The sequence below is a fragment of the Dryas octopetala genome, chromosome 7 (assembly GCF_963921425.1).
Source record: "Dryas octopetala chromosome 7, drDryOcto1.1, whole genome shotgun sequence".
In the NCBI taxonomy this organism is placed as follows: Eukaryota; Viridiplantae; Streptophyta; class Magnoliopsida; order Rosales; family Rosaceae; genus Dryas; species Dryas octopetala.
This window is the reverse complement of record NC_141372.1, coordinates 14457446-14464165: the sequence shown is the minus strand read 5'-3', so window position 1 is coordinate 14464165 and position 6720 is coordinate 14457446. Positions and strand designations below refer to the sequence as shown.

Genomic DNA, 6720 nt, shown 5'->3' with positions numbered 1-6720 from the left:
AACATATTATAGTCTACTTGTCTAGAAACTAGAAAGTCTATTTTCCTTTAATTTTAAGAAAGCATTTTCATGAGTTCAAAAGCGAAAGACAGCCCTCATCATTCACTGCACATGTCCAAACAAATGGTTGCTAAAACAATCACAGTATGAATGTCATACAGCCTTCTTGGAGTGGGAAAAGAATGCATAAAACTACATTGTTTTTTGTTTCCAGAAAAATAGAAAAGTAAATTCAAATATATTAACCACCTAGATAACTCAAGTAGAAAAGTATTTTATTAGAAGATAATCTATGTTCCTTCTAAACTGAGAAAGCTATAATCAAGAAGCTGTACCTAGGTTGCAAAATCCCAAGTTGTGTGATGTTCAACATCCTCTTCAAGGGACCTCTTATAGCGAGAATGATAAGCCTGCCTTGACAAAAGTAGATCATGTGAAGGCCTAAAGCAGGCTATTTCCACAAGAACCTGATTGCTTTTAGTCCACATCTTTGTTGCCTCATTGGCCAAATGCGCATCGGGTTCAGCAGGATCAAGTGTGCAAAGCAGTACCACCCTTTTATTAAGAGAAATTCAGAAAACCAAATATGTCAGCCTATCAACAATGATAACATATATCCTGCCTTGTCTTGGAAGAACATGGTATCAGTCCATGTAAAACTGAGGCAAAAGAAACTGCATTGCAAAACTGACCTCAAAGTCACTTGAAAGTTCTTTGTCCAATTCCTTGAGGAGATCTTCCCCTTAAGCTTCAACATAACTTTTTCGGATAGCCTTTCTTTGAGCAGCATTTCTATGGCCTAAGATGGATACGATCAAATCCTCATTGGTCCCCCATCCTGCAATGATATCGACAAAAAAATTAAGATTACATAAAACCTAACAACCAGAACATGAACATGAATTGGTCTAAACTATTAACGGTGAAATAATTATTATCATGCTGGGAAAATTCATCAAATCATAGAAGGTACATAGAATGTCCTGGGAAAATTTATGCAGTCAAGTGACACGTTTTCTCACAGTAAATTTATGTTGGGAAAATTTTTGTTTCTTCTACCAAATGACACGTTTTCTTACCGTAAGAACTAAATAGTCTTGTCTTCCTCCAAGGTTTTTGATCATTACATCCATCACTCTTAAACATTTCATGTCAAAACCATTTTCATATAAAATCAGATCATCTACAAACATGCTATAATGTATGTATACCAATTATTTCTTTCTTTTTTTTTCCAGTAGAATTAGCCCAAATACATAATCTTCTTCTAATACAAACAGAGTTTTGGAGCAGAGTGAAGTGACCAACATGTAAAACATGCTTAACAGATCATCGTTTACAAAAGGCAGGCAATCACATTCACATGGACCTTTCTTGCACCAACCCATGAGACCCCACATACATAAAACACCGATCTGACCATTGATCACTGAAAGAGTGAATGAAGATGAATTAAAAGACAGCTCATTTTCCATTATTAGATCATTTACGTTAAACATAACGTTAACAATCGGATCGGTGAAATGGGGTTGGTTCAGAATCAATCTTGAAGCGAATTACAAAAGATGGGGCATGTGATGAATTGATGATCGGAACAAGAAATGCTGCAAAGGATAAAACGATCAGAAAATAAAAGAAGGAACCTTTGAAGGCCTTTTTGAGTTGCTCAGTCTTTGGATGCAAAAGGAACTTGATTAGGGACATCGTCACTTTTGTTTTCTGATTCTTGGTCTTTGTAAGAAAATTGAAACTGAGAATGGCTGTGTTTGTATATGATTTTATGACCCTTTGTTTCATATATAGTGTCGCCATTGCAATCACTGCCACGTCAAATTCAGCTTACCTATTTTTCTGATTAAATTGTTGATAGATTTTGTTGACTAATTTTGAAAATTTAATTGATTTTTAGCTTTGTGGGGGTCTTTTCTTCTCTGTTGGGGTGATATACAAACTCAGATTGGTCTGTATGTGTTGCTGCATAGCCTGCATTGTCTAGTCGTATTGCATATAACATATAGGCATATAAGAATGCACTGTATATAAATATATCAAACCATTATACAAATAGAAACCATTGCTTTATTCTCTTAAATTTCTCACATGGAAAACAACAAACTTTTAACATTGAGGCACACCACATGGAGTATATAAGAGCCACAGTACACATGCAAGTACGTGAAATAGATTACAATAAGGTACAATCGAAGAAGAATCTTTCTTCTAAAAAGAAAGCTCACACAAAGTCAAATATGTATAGGAAATAAGAAACTTCCTCAAGTAGTGAAACCATGGAGAGAAAGCAATTCACCACAGGTTATCAAACCCAATGGCTTTGACAAATGCAGACTTTGAGCAAAGAGGTATTGAGAAACTTGTTTCATTGTTGTACGGGATTGTGGACGGGCATTCAAGCAGGTAAACGCTGTCTTCACAAGAGAGAGCACTTCCCCTGCTTCTTGATGTGTAGGAGGGGAAATGCGTTTGTCCAAAAACTCCACAATTGGAATTTGATGGGCTGGTAATGCAGATGAAGATGAAGAGGATGATCATGATGACGACCCTAAAGATAAAGATGAGAGAAGATCACCTGGATGTCTTCCCAAAATTATTTCTAGTGTTACTACTCTGAAGCTATACACATCGCATTTCTCATTCACTTCCATTGTATAAGCAAGCTTTGCTTAAAGAAAAAGCTCATACCAATGGCATTGTTAGTATGTAGGTATAACTATTCAATGAAAGTTTGCATAAAGTGTATCATGCAATCAATGATTAATTAGAAGTGTAACATTTTTATCCGTAATTAACCTCATCCTAACCCTGAAAACGAATCATTGGTCTAAAAATAAAACCATAAAACATGTTAAATATACAATAATATCAAAGACATAAAACCACAATATTACCTAGTGTCACATTTCCGTATTTGTCCGCAAGGGCAGTCCAATTAGTTGAGTCTGGGTTTAAGAACTTAGCAGTGCCGAAGTCTGAAACAAAGCCCTCATATTCAAAATCCACCAAAATGTTCTTGGTTGATATGTCCCGATGCACAATTGGTGGCAAGCATTTGTGGTGCATGTAGCACAAGGCATAAGCTACACCTTTAACAATATTCACTCTTTTACTCCACCCCAATTCTTTAGCTTCATCATCCTTTCTTAGCATTGTGGCCAAGCTACCCCTTTCTAGATACTCATACACCAAAAATGGGTGCTGTTTATGGGAACAAAAACCATAAAGCTTCACAATATTTGGGTATCTCTGTTAGTGCCCTTATTTCATTCAAGAACGCCTTTTGAAAATTCTTCTCACCATTGCATAGGAAATGAAGTTTCTTCATTGCAACTATGTTGGCGGATCGCAAATTTACTCTGAAGACGCTTCCATATCCTCCTTTCCCAATGCAATATTTAGAATCAAAATCCTCGGTTGCCGTTATGATTTCCTCATACATGGTTTTTCCATCAAAATTTAATACTGAAAAAGAAACTATTTCATGCGCAATGGTTTCTTCTGGATGCTGATGCTTCTTTTTCCTTTCTACTACAAAGGCAATTGAAAATATAGAAGAAAGAAGTAAAAGTACTGCCATGTTCGCAGGGTTGCAAAGCTCCAACGTATCCACACAATCATTTGTTGTAATGCTTTTGGGGGAGCATCTTGAAATGCACTGATGTTGGGAAGGGGCCCTTCCAAGTCATTGTAGGATATGTCAATATTCAACAAGCCATGCATACCTCCAAAACTTGTTGGAATGAAACCAGAAAGATTATTGTGGGAAAGATTCAACTTCTCCAAACTCTCCAAATTGCCCATTGCTGATGGTACTTACCTCCAAGCAAGTTAGCACTTAAATCAAGTTGGGTCAAGTGAAGTAACTCCCCCAATTGAATTGGAATTCCTTGTTTGAACTGGTTGTTGCCCAAATTCAAGTAGAATAATTTGGCCAAGTCGATCACTCAGAAAGCTAGGAATTGAATCATTGAATTTGTTTGTGGACAAGTCGAGATACTTAATATTAGTAAGTGATCCAAATTCTGATGGTACACGACCAGACAGTTGATTTCTATCCAACATCAACCTCTGTAAAGAAGTCAATCTCCCAAACTCCTTTGGGATAATCCCAACTAAACGATTTGAAGAAACATTGAGTTCTTGAATTTGGATTGCGTTGCCAATCTCAGGTGGTATACTACTAGTAAGGTTGTTTTCCCCAATTCGTAAGGTTGTTAGCTATGGGCACTGTACCCACTTTTGTGAGATTTCACCATAAAATTTATTGTCACTTATATCTATAAAATGAAGATTTTCATAGACACCAAAATCTTCAAATATATTGCCTATCAATTGGTTCCCATCAAGCCACAATCTGAATAAGCTCATGCATGTTTTCAAGCTTTTGGGGATTGGACCTGTCAAATGGTTGTTGCTTACTGATAAGTTTGCTAGTGATCCACCTTGGCAAAGGTTTTGGGGCAAATAACCAACTAATTGATTATTATGTAACTCCAAGTTTGTCAACCTCGTGAGACTTCCTATTTCTGATGGGATAGAACCAGAAAGCTTATTTGTAGAGAGATGGAGATGGGCAAGATTTCTCAAATCACCTAATAAAGTAGGAACTGAACCAGTGAATATATTGGTTCTCCCTCAAATCTAGGTGCACAAGAGACTTCAAGTTCCCTATCTCTTTAGGAATAGTGCCAGAAAGTCAATTGTTTGCCAAGTCTAACACGGTTAGCTTTTTCAAGTTTCCAAAATTTGGAAGGATAGGCTCTCTTAAATAGTTGTAGCCCAACTGTAGATCCACCATAGATTTTAAGTTCCCTATCTCTTTAGGAATTGTATCAGAAAGTTTATTTATAAAGAGATACATAAGGGTAAGATTTCTCAGATGACCTAACGATGCAGGGATTGAACCAGAAACAGTGTTGTTATTAAGGGCTAAACTCACAAGAGACTTCAAGTTCCCTATCTCTTTAGGAATAGTTCCAGAAAACTTGTTTGTATACAAATATAGATGGGTAAGATTTCTCAAATCACCTATGGATTCTGGGATTGAACCAGAAAGATTGTTTGTATAAAGTTTTAATTGCTCTAGGGACTTCAAATTTCCTATCTCCGGTGGGATAGGACCAAACAGTTGATTGTTGGTCAAGTATAAGACTTTTAGCTTTTTCAAGTTTCCAAAATTTGGAGGGATAGAGCCTGTTAAATTGTTGAGGCTTAACTCTATATCCACAATAGATTTCAAGTTCCCTATCTGTTCAGGAATAGTTCCAGAAAGCTTATTTTTATAGAGATAGAGAAGGGTCAGATTTCTCAGATCACTTAACGATGCAAGGATTGAACCAGAAAGATTATTTGCAGCGAGACTTAGACTGGTAAGATTTGTTAGGAGACCGATTTCTGGTGAGAATCCCACCAGAGTTGGTAAGGTTTATCCTAGTGACACTTTCAGCAGAGTCGCATGAAATCCCAGCCCAAATGCATGGGCTTGTATTTGGTTTATGATTGGTGGAAGAATTGGTGGCATTGTTACTGGGAAGGTAAGTCCATGAGGTGAGATTATTGAACTGGATTTGATTTTGAAAGCTGGCTTTCCATTTGAGAAGAGCCTCTGCTTCAGTAGGAGCAGCAGAAGCAATAGCAAAGTTTGATGATGAAATCAGCTGAACACACAAGATAATAAGGCAAAAAGCAACAGAGCATGACACTATTGAAGATGTCATGGTTTTTCGTTTTGGTGTATATAATGTTTATACTACTTCCGAGACTTATTTATAGTGCCAGCTGCCCTGCCACATGCCTTGAACTTAATGAAATGAAAATGATTTATTCATTGAAGAGAGAGTTTTATTGGATGTTACTCGTGGATTGGCAAAGAAAATATTTAGTGGATGAGCTCATCCACTTGAACAGGAAACACTAAAAGATCGTGCATCATCTGCTCTGAGCGTGCGTTGGGTTTATTGATTAAAGAATTGACAACAAAATGTAATCTTCAGGCTCATGATGCACATGCATGACTAAAGATTCAATTGCAACTTGCAAGTGGGGGTTGTGGGGAAGCTTCCCAATTCTCATAGACTTTTCCTCATATGTAACTGTTGAAAATTAATGCACATAATTGGAAAATACTACAAAATTCTAGAGACTTCCTCAAAGCCCATACAAATTAAAGCTAGAATATTTCACATAGTTCTACATAATTCTAGAAGTTTAGAAGATAGCTTGATAAGAAGAAAGAGTATTCTAGATAAATCTATTAGTAACTATCTTAACTAGAGAAGTCTACATAATTCTACATAAAAGAAGAGTCTAGAATATTAAGCTTATATAAGAATGTACTAGAATATAATTAAAAGTGTAGTATACTCTAGAACCTACTAGTAGCATGTGGCTAATAGATGTTCTAGAGAAGTCAAGAGGGTTCATCTACTCTCTATATATATAGGATGTACCCATATCTAAGGGCAAGCAAGAGGCAATACTAAAAGCCACTAGTCCTAAAGTCCTATTGTCCTAGACATCTACATCTCCACTTGTATCCTCCTTTGTTCATCAATAAAAGATACTTTGTTTTATAGTTCAAACACTTCTCATATCAAGCATAGATAGCTAATAGAAGCTTACACAAGCCATTAGCTACAAGTGTCCTAAACACCCTCTAAATTTCTAACAGTGGTATCAGAGCTTTCTTATTGGGCGTAGGGTCAT

The 6720-nt window shown here is 36.5% G+C and overlaps 1 pseudogene; it reads right to left on the bottom strand.

Annotated features, from left to right (window-relative positions):
• Nucleotides 1-2273: 2273 nt before the first annotated feature.
• Nucleotides 2274-5732, bottom strand: LOC147279940 (uncharacterized; annotated as a pseudogene).
• Nucleotides 5733-6720: the final 988 nt, after the last annotated feature.